We start from the raw sequence: 12991 nt of genomic DNA on the forward strand, positions 1-12991 counted from the left end.
GGGCAGGGGTTCATACGCACAGGCTATGCCAACGCTCCCACCAGAAGGGAAGCAAGTTGCTGTGCGGATGCACACGTCTGTGCGTCCGCACAAAGAGTGCGAAAAAGAGCATGTGTGTGTACGCACAGGTACGTGCGCACGCACAGGTCGCAGAAAACAAAGGAATGCGCGCGCACAAGGCGTGCTGGCGCTGCGAACAGAGGGCATTGCTAAACCACTATTTTATGGTTTATCTTGTGCTAAATTGAGTGGTTTTTATCAAGTCTTTGCACACTTATTCATACAATTTGCATGATTTTACAATTCCTTCCTAATTCTGTTCTATGACTGAAAACTTGCTTCCTACGCCTTTATATTGTGTATTTTAATGTCCTTTTATACCATTCGATGCCGTGACCTGTGTGTGGTGCACGAAATTGTGATCTCTGGTAATGGCTCCAAAAACTTGGTGCTCTAATCTCAATTCATAATTTGTCACAACTTCGATACAACTAACCAGCAAGTGCACTGGGTCGTCCAAGTAATAAACCTTACATGAGTAAGGGTCGATCCCACGGAGATTGTTGGTATGAAGCAAGCTATGGTCACCTTGTAAATCTCAGTCAGGCGGATATAAAATAGTTATGGAGTTTTCGAAAATAAATAATAAACTAAGGATAGAAACACTTATGTAATTCATTGGTGAGAATTTCAGATAAGCGTGTAGAGATGCTTTCGTTCCTCTGAATCTCTGCTTTCCCGCTGTCTTCATCCAATCAGTCTTACTCCTTTCTATGGCTGGCTTTATGCAAGGGCATCACCGTTGTCAATGGTTACATCCCCTCCTCTTGTGAAAATGGTCCAAATGCTCTGTCACAGCACGGCTAATCATCTGAGGTTCCCGATCATGCTGGAATAGGATTCACCCTCCTTTTGCGTCTGTCACTACGCCCAGCAATCGCGAGTTTGAAGCTCGTCACAGTCATTCAATCCCAAAATCCTACTCGGAATACCACAGACAAGGTTTAGACTTTCCGGATTCTCATGAATGCCGCCATCAATCTAGCTTACACCACGAAGATTCTGATTAAGAGATCCAAGAGATAATCATTCAATCGAAGGTAGAAAAGAAGTGGTTGTCAGGCAAGCGTTCATAGGAAATGATGATGATTGTCACATTCATCACATTCAGGTTGAAGTGCAAATGAATATCTTAGAAGCGGAATAAGTTGAATTGAATAGAAAAACAGTAGTACTTTGCATTAATCTTTGAGGAACAGCAGAGCTCCACACCTTAATCTATGGAGTGTAGAAACTCTACAGTTGAAAATACATAAGTGATAATGGAGTTCATTGGTCTCGGCCCCAGAGGGGAACCGGAGTAACCAAGACTGCGAATACAATGATAAAAAGTTCTATTTATACTAAACTAGTCACTAGGGTTTACAGAAGTAAGTAATTGATGCATAAATCCACTTCCGGGGCCCACTTGGTGTGTGCTTGGGCTGAGCTTGAATGTTACACGTGTAGAGGTCAATCTTGGAGTTGAACGCCAGCTTTTGTGCCATTTTGGGCGTTGAACTCCACTTTGCAACTTGTTTCTGGCGCTGGACGCCAGAATTGGGCAGAGAGCTGGCGTTGAACGCCAGTTTGCGTCGTCTAAACTTGGGCAAAGTATGGACTATTATATATTGATGGAAAGCCCTGGATGTCTACTTTCCAACGCAATTGGAAGCGAGCCATTTTGAGTTCTGTAGCTCCAGAAAATTCATTTTGAGTGTAGGGAGGTCAGAATCCAACAGCATCAGCAGTCCTTCTTCAACCTCTGAATCTGATTTTTGCTCAAGTCCCTCAATTTCAGCCAGAAAATACCTGAAATCACAGAAAAACACACAACTCATAGTAAAGTCCAGAAATGTGAATTTAACATAAAAACTAATAAAAACATCCCTAAAAGTATCTAGATTCTACTAAAAACATACTAAAAACAATGTCAAAAAGCGTATAAATTATCCGCTCATCACAACACCAAACTTAAATTGTTGCTTGTCCCCAAGCAACTGAAAATCAAATAGGATAAGAAAAAGAGAATATACTATAAATTCCAAACTATCAATGAAACATAGCTCCAATCAGATGAGCGGGACTTGTAGCTTTCTGCCTCTTGAATAGTTTTGGCATCTCACTTTATCCATTGAAGTTCAGAATGATTGGCTTCTATAGGAACTCAGAGTTCAGATAGTGTTATCAATTCTCCTAGTTTAGTATGATGATTCTTGAACACAGCTATTTTATGAGTCTTGGCCGTGGCCCTAAGCACTTTGTTTTCCAGTATTACCACCGGATACATAAATGCCACAGACACATAATTGGGTGAACCTTTTCAGATTGTGACTCAGCTTTGCTAAAGTCCCCAATTAGAGGTGTCCAGGGTTCTTAAGCACACTCTTTTTTTGCTTTGGACCTTGACTTTAACCGCTCAGTCTCAAGTTTTCACTTGACACCTTCACGCCACAAGCACATGGTTAGGGACAGCTTGGTTTAGCCGCTTAGACCAGGATTTTATTCCTTTAGGTCCTCCTATCCACTGATGTTCAAAGCCTTGGGATCCTTTTTATTTGCACTTGCCTTTTGGTTTTAAGGGTTATTGGCTTTTTGCTCTTGCCTCTTGGTTTTAAGAGCTTTTGGCTTTTTCTGCTTGCTTTTTCTTTTTCTTTCTATTTTTTTTTTCTATTTTTTTTCTGCAAGCTTTGTTCTTTGCTGCTTTTTCTTGCTTCAAGAATCATTTTTATGATTTTTTAGATTATCAAATAACATGTCTCCTTGTCATCATTCTTTCAAGAGCCAACATATTTAACATTCTTAAACAACAACTTCAAAAGATATATGCACTGTTCAAGCATACATTCAGAAAACAAGAAGCATTGTCACCACATCAATATAATTAAACTAAGTTCAAGGATAAATTCAAAACTCATGTACTTCTTGTTCTTTTGAATTAAAACAGTTTTCATTTTAAGAGAGGTGATGGATTCATAGGATATTCATAACTTTAAGACAAAGTTACTAACTACTAATGATCATGTAATGAAGACACAAACATAGATAAGCACTTAACATAGAGAAAATGAAAAAAACAGAAAGTGAGAACAAGGAATGAGTCCACCTTAGTGATGGTGGCGTTTTCTTCTTGAGGAACCAATGATGTCCTTGAGCTCTTCTTTGTCTCTTCCTTGTCTTTGTTGCTCCTCCCTCATTGCTTTTTGATCTTCTCTTATTTCATGAAGGATGATGGAGTGCTCTTGATGTTCCACCCTTAGTTGTCCCATGTTGGAACTTAATTCTCCTAGGGAGGTGTTGATTTTCTCCCAATAGTTTTGTGGAGGAAAATGCATTTGAGGCATCTCCGGGATCTCATGGTGATGAGCTTCCTGCGCCTCTTGAGCTCCATGAATGGGCTCTCTTGCTTGCTCCATCTTTTTCTTAGTGATGGGCTTCTCTTCCTCAATGTGAATGTCTCCTTTTATGAAAGCTCCAGCTGAGTAACATAGATGGCAAATAAGATGAGGAAAAGCTAGCCTTGCCCCAGGGGAGGGCTTTTCGGCTATTTTGTAGAGTTCAAGGGAGATGACTTCATGAACTTCTACTTCCTCTCCAATCATGATGCTATGAATCATGATGGCCCGATCCACAGTAACTTCAGATCGGTTGCTAGTGGGGATGATGGAGCGTTGGATGAACTCCAACCATCCTCTAGCCACAGGCTTGAGGTCCAGTCTTCTTAGTTGAACCGGCTTGCCTTTGGAGTCAATCTTCCATTGAGCTCCTTCCACACATATGTCCATGAGGACTTGGTCCAACCTTTGATTAAAGTTGACCCTTCTAGTGTAGGGACGCTCATCTCCTTACATCATAGGCAAGTTAAACGCCAACCTCACATTCTCCGGACTAAAATCTAAGTATTTCCCCCGAACCATTGTAACATAATTCTTTGGATTCGGGTTCTTACTTTGATCATGGTTCCTAGTGATCCATGCATTGGCATAGAACTCTTGAACCATTAGGATGCCGACTTGTTGGATGGGGTTTGTTAGAACTTCCCAACCTCTTCTTTGGATTTCATGTCGGATCTCTGGATACTCATTTTTCTTGAGTTTGAAAGGGACCTCGGGGATCACTTTCTTCTTGGCCACAACATCATAGAAGTGGTCTTGATGAGCTTTGGAGATGAATCTTTCCATCTCCCATGACTCGGAGGTGGAAGCTTTTGTCTTCCCTTTCCCTTTTCTAGAGGATTCTCCGGTCTTGGATGCCATCAATGGTAATGGAAAAACAAAAAGCTTATGCTTTTACCACACCAAACTTAGAATTTTGCTCGCCCTCGAGCAAGAGAAGAAAGAATAGATGAAGAAGAAGAAGAAAATATGGAGAGGAGGGGGGAGGTGTGTTTCGGCCAAGAAGAGAAAAGAGGGTTGTGTTGTGTGAATATGAGGAAGAATGGAGGGTTATATATAGGGAAGGGAGGGGGTAAGGTTCGACCATAAGGGTGGGTTTTGGGTGGGAAATTGATTTTGAATTTTGAAGGTAGGTGGAGTTTATGGGAAAGAGTGGATGGATGTGAGTGGTGAAGTGGTGATAGGGAAGAGAGATTGAGGTAATTGGTGAAGAGTTTTGGGGAAGAGTGTTTATGGGATTGTGTGAAAGAGGGGTGAGAAGAAGTGAGTGGAGGTAGGTGGGGATCCTGTGGGGTCCACAGATCCTGAGGTGATCCTGTGGGGTCCACAGATTCTGAGGTGTTCAAGGATTTACAACCTTGCACCAAATTGGGCATGCAAAATGCCCTTGCACACAACTCTGGGCGTTCAGCACCAGATTGGTGCTTGTTCTGGGCGTTGAACGCCCATTTGTTGCCCATTTCTGGCGTTGAACGCCAGAACCATGCTTGTTCTGGGCGTTCAGCGCCAGCTCTTCTCCAGGGTGCATTTCTGGCGTTTAGCGCCAGAACCATGCTCTGTTCTGGCGTTGAACGCCCAAAACATGCTTCTTACTGGCGTTTAAACGCCAGTAAGGTCTTCCTCCAGGGTGTGATTTTTCTTCTGCTATTTTTGATTCCGTTTTCAGTTTTTATATTTATTTTGTGACTCCACATGATCATGAACCTAATAAAACATGAAAAACAATGAAAATTAGATAAATAAACATTGGGTTGCCTCCCAACAAGCACTTCTTTAATGTCAATAGCTTGACAGTGGGCTCTCATGGAGCCTCACAGATGTGCAGAGCTCTGTTGAGACCTCCCAACACCAAACTTAGAGTTTGGATATGGGGGTTTGACACCAAACTTAGAGTTTGGTTGTGGCCTCCCAACCCCAAACTTAGAGTTTGACTGTGGGGGCTTTGTTTGACTCTGCTTTGAGAGAAGCTTTTTATGCTTCCTCTCCATGGATGCAGAGAGAGATCCTTGAGTTGTAAACACAAGGTTGTCCTCATTTATTTGAAGGATCAATTATCTTCTGTCCACATCAATCACAGCTCTTGCTGTGGCTAGGAAAGGTCTTCCTAGGATGATGGATTCATCCTCATCCTTCCCAGTATCTAGGACTATGAAATCAGCAGGGATGTAAAGGCCTTCAACCTTTACTAACAAGTCCTCTACTTGTCCATAAGCCTGTTTTCTTGAATTGTCTGCCATCTCTAATGAGATTTTAGTGGCTTGCACCCCAAAGATTCCCAGTTTCTCTATTACAGAGAGGGGCATGAGGTTTATTCCTGAACCAAGGTCACACAAAGCCTTAAAGATCATGGTGCCTATGGTACAAGGTATTAAGAACTTTCCAGGATCCTATTTCTTCTGAGGCAATGTCAGTTGACCCAGATCACTTAGTTCATTGGTGAACAAGGGAGGTTCATCTTCCCAAGTCTCAATACCAAATAATTTGGCATTCAGCTTCATGATTGCACCAAGAAACTTGGCAGTTTGCTCTTCAGTAACATCCTCATTCTCTTCAGAAGAGGAATACTCATCAGAGCTCATGAATGGCATAAAGAGGTTTAATGGAATCTCTATGGTCTCTAGATGAGTCTCAGATTCCTTTGGTTCCTCAAAGGGAAGCTCCTTATTGATCAATGGACGTCCCAGGAGGTCTTCCTCCTTGGGATTCACGTCCTCTCCTTCCTTCACAGGTTCAGCCATGGGGATTAATTCAATGGCCTTGCACTCTCCTTTTGGATTTTCTTCTGTATTGCTTGGGAGAGTACTAGGAGGGATTTCAGTGATCCTTTTACTCAGCTGGCCCACTTGTGCTTCCAAATTTCTAATGGAAGACCTTGTTTTATTCATGAAACTTACAGTGGCCTTGGACAGATCAGAGACTAAGTTTGCTAAATTAGAAGTATTTTGTTCAGAGTTCTCTGTCAGTTGCTGAGTGGATGATGGAAAAGGTTTACTATTGTTAAACCTGTATCTTCCACCATTATTAAAGCCTTGTTGAGGCTTTTGATCCTTCCATGAAAAATTTGGATGATTTCTCCATGATGAGTTATAGGTGTTTCCATAAGGTTCACCTAAGTAATTTACCTCTACTATTGCAGGGTTTTCAGGATCATAAGCTTCTTCTTCAGAAGATGCCTCTTGAGTACTATTGGATGCAGCTTGCATTCCATTCAGACTCTGAGAAATCATATTGACTTGCTGAGTCAATATTTTATTCTGAGCCAGTATGGCATTCAGAGTATCAATTTCAAGAACTCCCTTCTTCATAGGCGTCCCATTACTCACAGGATTCCTCTCAGAAGTGTACATGAACTGGTTATTAGCAACCATGTCAATGAGTTCTTGAGCTTCTGCAAGCGTTTTCTTTAAGTGAATGGATCCACCTGCAGAAGTATCCAATGACATCTTTGATAGCTCAGATAAACCATCATAGAATATATCCAGGATGGTCCATTCTGAAAGCATGTCAAAAGGACACTTTTTGGTCAGCTGCTTGTATCTTTCCCAAGCTTCATAGAGGGATTCACCTTCTTTTTGTCTGAAGGTTTGAACATCCACTCTAAGCTTGCTCAGCTTTTGAGGAGGAAAGAACTTGGCTAAGAAAGCCGTGACCAGCTTATCCCAAGAGTTCAGGCTGTCTTTGGGTTGAGAGTCCAACCACACTCTAGCTCTGTCTCTTACAGCAAAAGGAAAAAGCATGAGCCTGTAGACTTCAGGATTTACTCCATTGGTCTTAACAGTATCACATATCTGCAAGAATTCAGTTAAAAACTGAAAAGGATCTTCAGATGGAAGTCTATGAAACTTGCAATTCTGCTGCATCAGAGAAACTAATTGAGGTTTCAGCTCAAAGTTGTTTGCTCCAATGGCAGGAATGGAGATGCTTCTTCCATGTAAATTGGAATTTGGTGCAGTAAAGTCACCAAGCATTCTCCTTGCATTATTATTATTATTTTCAGCTGCCATCTCCTCTTCTTGTTCGAAAATTTCTGAAAGGTTGTCTCCGAATTGTTGTATTTTGGCTTCTCTTAGTTTCCTTTTCAGAGTCCTTTCAGGTTCTGGATCTGCTTCAACAAGAATATTCTTATCTTTGCTCCTTCTCATATGAAAAAGCGGGACAGAAAAATAATAATAATAGAGGCCCTTTTTACCACAGTATAAAGGTCCCTGTGTGAGTAGAAAAAAAGAAGAAGAAACAATTCGAACACAGATGGAAGAGGGGGTTCGAATTTGGGTGAGATGAAGTGTTAGTAGATGAATAAACAAATAGAAGGAGATAAGAGAGAGAGAGAATTTTCGAAAATAATTTTTGAAAAAGAATTAGTGATTTTCGAAAATAGTTTTTGAAAAAGGTTAGTAATTTTCGAAAATTAAAATAATTAGTTAATTAAAAAAGAGATTTTGAAAAAGAGGGAAGATATTTTCGAAAATTAGAGAGAGAGAGTTAGTTAGGTAGTTTTGAAAAAGATAAGAAACAAACAAAAAGTTAGTTAGTTAGTTGAAACAAATTTGAAAATCAATTTTGAAAAGATAAGAAGATATTTTTGAAAAGATATGATTGAAATTAGTTTTGAAAAAGATTTGATTTTTAAAATCACAATCGATGACTTGATTCACAAGAAATCACAAGATATGATTCTAGAACTCAAAGTTTGAATTTTTCTTAACAAGCAAGTAACAAACTTGAAATTTTTGAATCAAAACATTAATTGATGATGTTATTTTCGAAAATATGATGTAAAATTAAGAAAATGATTTTTGAAAAATATTTTTGGAATTTTCGAAAATAGATAAGAAAAATGAAAAAGATTTGATTTTTGAAAAAGATTTTGAAAAAAAGATAAAATTTGAAAATTTGATTTGACTCATAGAAAACAGCTAGATTTTAAAAATTTTTTTAAAAAAGTCAACTCAAATTTTCGAATTTTATGAGAGAAAAAGGGGAAGATATTTTTTTTATTTTTGAATTTTTATGATGAGAGAAAAAAACATGAAAATGATGCAATGCATGAAAATTTTTCGATCAAAACAATGAATGCATGCAAGAATGCTATGAATGTCAAGATGAACACCAAGAACACTTTGAAGATCATGATGAACATCAAGAACATATTTTTGAAAAATTTTTAATGCAAAGAAAACATGCAAGACACCAAACTTAGAAATCTTTCATGTTTAGACTCTATGGATGCAAGAATGCATATGAAAAACAAGAAAAGATGCAAAACAAGAAAACATCAAGATCAAACAAGAACACTTACCAAGAACAACTTGAAGATCATGAAGAACACTATGAATACATGAATTTTTGAAAAATGCAAGATGAATATGCAATTGACACCAAACTTATAACATGACACATGACTCAAACAAGAAACACAAAAAATATTTTTTTTTTGATTTTTATGATTTTCTAATTTTTTTTTGTATTTTTTGAAAATTGATTGAAAAAGAAAAATAAGGATTTCAAAATTTTTAATATGAATTCCAAGAATCTTATGCTCTTTAGTCTAAAGCTCCAATCAAAGGGTCAGGCATGGCTTAATAGCCAGCCAAGCTTTAGCATGAATATGAGTGTAATTCATTCAATTTTAGGCCAAAACCTCAGTCCAAAAGAATTTAGACATGGCTTTATAACCAGCCATGCTTCATGAAACACTAGAATTCATTCTTAAAAATTCTGAAGAAAAATATATTTTTGAAAACATTTTTTTTCAAAAACAAAGGAGAAATTTTTTGAAAGATTTTTAAAAAATTTTTGAAAATAAAACAAAAAAGAAAATTACCTAATCTGAGCAACAAGATGAACCGTCAGTTGTCCAAACTCGAACAATCCCCGGCAACGGCGCCAAAAACTTGGTGCACGAAATTGTGATCTCTGGTAATGGCTCCAAAAACTTAGTGCTCTAATCTCAATTCATAATTTGTCACAACTTCGATACAACTAACCAGCAAGTGCACTGGGTCGTCCAAGTAATAAACCTTACGTGAGTAAGGGTCGATCCCACGGAGATTGTTGGTATGAAGCAAGCTATGGTCACCTTGTAAATCTTAGTCAGGCGGATATAAAATAGTTATGGAGTTTTCGAAAATAAATAATAAACTAAGGATAGAAACACTTATGTAATTCATTGGTGAGAATTTCAGATAAGCGTGTAGAGATGCTTTCGTTCCTCTGAATCTCTGCTTTCCCGCTGTCTTCATCCAATCAGTCTTACTCCTTTCTATGGCTGGATTTATGCAAGGGCATCACCGTTGTCAATGGTTACATCCCCTCCTCTTGTGAAAATGGTCCATATGCTCTGTCACAGCACGACTAATCATCTGAGGTTCCCGATCACGCTGGAATAGGATTCACCCTCCTTTTGCGTCTGTCACTACGCCCAGCAATCGCGAGTTTGAAGCTCATCATAGTCATTCAATCCCAGAATCCTACTCGGAATACCACAGACAAGGTTTAGACTTTCCGGATTCTCATGAATGCCGCCATCAATCTAGCTTACACCACGAAGATTCTGATTAAGAGATCCAAGAGATAATCATTCAATCGAAGGTAGAACGGAAGTGGTTGTCAGGCACGCGTTCATAGGGAATGATGATGATTGTCACATTCATCACATTCAGGTTGAAGTGCGAATGAATATCTTAGAAGCGGAATAAGTTGAATTGAATAGAAAAACAGTAGTACTTTGCATTAATCTTTGAGGAACAGCAGAGCTCCACACCTTAATCTATGGAGTGTAGAAACTCTACCGTTGAAAATACATAAGTAATAATGGAGTTCATTGGTCTCGGCCCCAGAGGGGAACCGGAGTAACCAAGACTGCGAATACAATGATAAAAAGTTCTATTTATACTAAACTAGTCACTAGGGTTTACAGAAGTAAGTAATTGATGCATAAATCCACTTTCGGGGCCCACTTGGTGTGTGCTTGGGCTGAGCTTGAATGTTACACGTGTAGAGGTCAATCTTGGAGTTGAACACCAGCTTTTGTGCCATTTTGGGCGTTGAACTCCACTTTGCAACTTGTTTCTGGCGCTGGACGCCAGAATTGGGCAGAGAGCTGGCGTTGAACGCCAATTTGCGTCATCTAAACTTGGGTAAAGTATAAACTATTATATGTTGCTGGAAAGCTCTGGATGTCTACGTTCCAACGCAATTGGAAGCGCGCCATTTTGAGTTCTGTAGCTCCATAAAATCCGTTTTGAGTGCAGGGAGGTCAGAATCCAACAGCATCAGCAGTCCTTCTTCAACCTCTGAATCTGATTTTTGCTCAAGTCCCTCAATTTCAGCCAGAAAATACCTGAAATCACAGAAAAACACACAACTCAAAGTAAAGTCCAGAAATATGAATTTAACATAAAAACTAATAAAAACATCCCTAAAAGTAACTAGATTCTACTAAAAACATACTAAAAACAATGCCAAAAAGCGTATAAATTATCCGCTCATCAGTGTGTTAAGTGTTTTCAGGCTTTATAGGGCAGGAATGGCTTAGAGGCTGGAAAGGATGCTTGCAAAAATGGAAGGAACACAAAAAACTAAGGAGCTGACCAGCGAGGATCGACGTGCGCGCGAATCCGACGCGTGCGCGCGAAAAGCGAATTTGCATGGCGACGCGTGCGCATACCTGACGCGTACGCGTGACACGTGAAGAAGACCATCGACGCATACGCATGACATGCGCCATGTGCAGAAATCGCAGAAGACGTTGGGGCAATTTTGGGCTGAGTTTGGACCCAATTTTCAGCCCAAAAACACAGACTAGAGCCAGGGGACAAGCAGAGACTCAACACACATTCTCATTCAGATAGTTTTAGTTTTTAGTTTGAATCTTAGAGAGAAACTACTACTTTCTCTAGGCTTCTTCATATTCATAGTTTTAGAGTTTATTGCTTTTGATTTGGATATTGAGAAGAGTTACTACCTCCGTTGAAGTTTCCATTATTCTAGTTTGTTTCCTTATTCTCTTACTCTTTTAATTACCCATTAACCCTGTTCAGCTATGGATGTTTATGATTTTGGAACTTATTAATGCAAAGAATTATTTTTATCTTTAATTAATTTTTTGTTATTACTTTATTTGAATTTCCATGTCTTCTTTTTATTCCATTTTATCGTTTATGAAAATGGAATTCATGTTAATGGAGCAGACTCCCAACTTCACTTGGGAGTTGATTAAAAGGAGACTCTTGAGTTGAAATACTCAAGTGTTGATTTTACGCACGTCGGGCATAAAGGCTTGTGTGCGTACGCACGGCTGGGTGCGGCCGCACAGAAGGTGAATTTTCATTGTTGTGTGAGTGCGCACAAGGGTGTGCGTACGCGCATGCCCTGTTTTTCCCAAAATTTTTCTTTAAAATTCTAAGGCACCAAACCTTAGTTCAACCAAAACTCAACACCAAAACATGCAAGAACCCATAAATTCATGATCCAAACCAAAATTAACATAACTAACTCAAAATTAAACTAATTCTAAGCTAACCAAGCATAACAAAAAGCAAATAAGTCAAAATATATACAAAAAGAGAAGAGTTAGAACAATGTTACCAAACACTTTTATTTAATGTCTTTAAGTTAGACAATTGGGAGAGCCTTTACTATGGTGGCTTGTGCTTGATTTCCCCACCAATGCTAGAATGTCCAATGTCCTCCGGGATCCCAATCCTAACCATCAACAAAGACAACCAAAAAGCAAGCTATTTACATATGAACATATTTACAATAGCCTATAACCTACACCATTGCAATTCCCCGGCAACGGCGCCAAATTTGACGATGAGAATTTATCGTTGATCTAGAATTTCAAAATATAAAATTCCATTGTTGAAAGTATAGTCTAAACCAACAATTAATTCCCAAATTAAATGTTAAATTCAAATTAAAACAAATATAAACCGAGAGTATTTAGCTCCCGAGTCGTCTTCCCTAGGAGTTGTAATGAAATGTACAATTATTGGCTATGAAGGAGAAGATGGGGAATTGGGAATGAAAGCAAGAGAGCAAGAAATATAAATAGCAAGAAAGTAAATGAACATGCAAGGAATGTAAATGGGAACTCTTGGCAAGAATTGGGTAATCTAGGCTTCCTATCCTAGTTGTGGACCACAAATATGGCAATTGTGTAGAAGCAATACAAACTAGTCAATCCTCCTTGAGAATTAGTCAAAAGGTGTAATTGATCTCAATCCATAAGTCCTAGTCAACTCACTAATTACTCAGTGAAAGACTAGCGTCAATGGAAACCAGATCAATTAACCATTCTCACACAATGCGGAATAGACATCCACAACTCAATTCCACCCAAACATCCAATTTCTCAACCAAGAGTGTGAAAATTAAATATGCAAGAAATTAAACATCAAAGCAAATAGAAGTCAATACAATAAAAGTCAAAGCAATTCAATGCAAGTAAAGGAAACTTAAAATGCAAGAAACTTCTTGGCAAGTAATTGAAGGCTAAGGCTACCTATCCTAGTCATTGACCACAAACATATGATGATTATAAAGAGTTAATC

At 38.8% G+C, this 12991-nt stretch overlaps 1 non-coding gene across 1 annotated transcript; it reads left to right on the plus strand.

The window, feature by feature from the left end:
• Positions 1-6931: 6931 nt before the first annotated feature.
• Positions 6932-7039, plus strand: LOC112725509 (small nucleolar RNA R71). Its single transcript, XR_003164613.1, has one exon. It is a non-coding gene; the product is annotated as a small nucleolar RNA R71 (small nucleolar RNA).
• Positions 7040-12991: the final 5952 nt, after the last annotated feature.

Source organism: Arachis hypogaea, chromosome 11 (assembly GCF_003086295.3).
Source record: "Arachis hypogaea cultivar Tifrunner chromosome 11, arahy.Tifrunner.gnm2.J5K5, whole genome shotgun sequence".
Classification (NCBI taxonomy): Eukaryota; Viridiplantae; Streptophyta; class Magnoliopsida; order Fabales; family Fabaceae; genus Arachis; species Arachis hypogaea.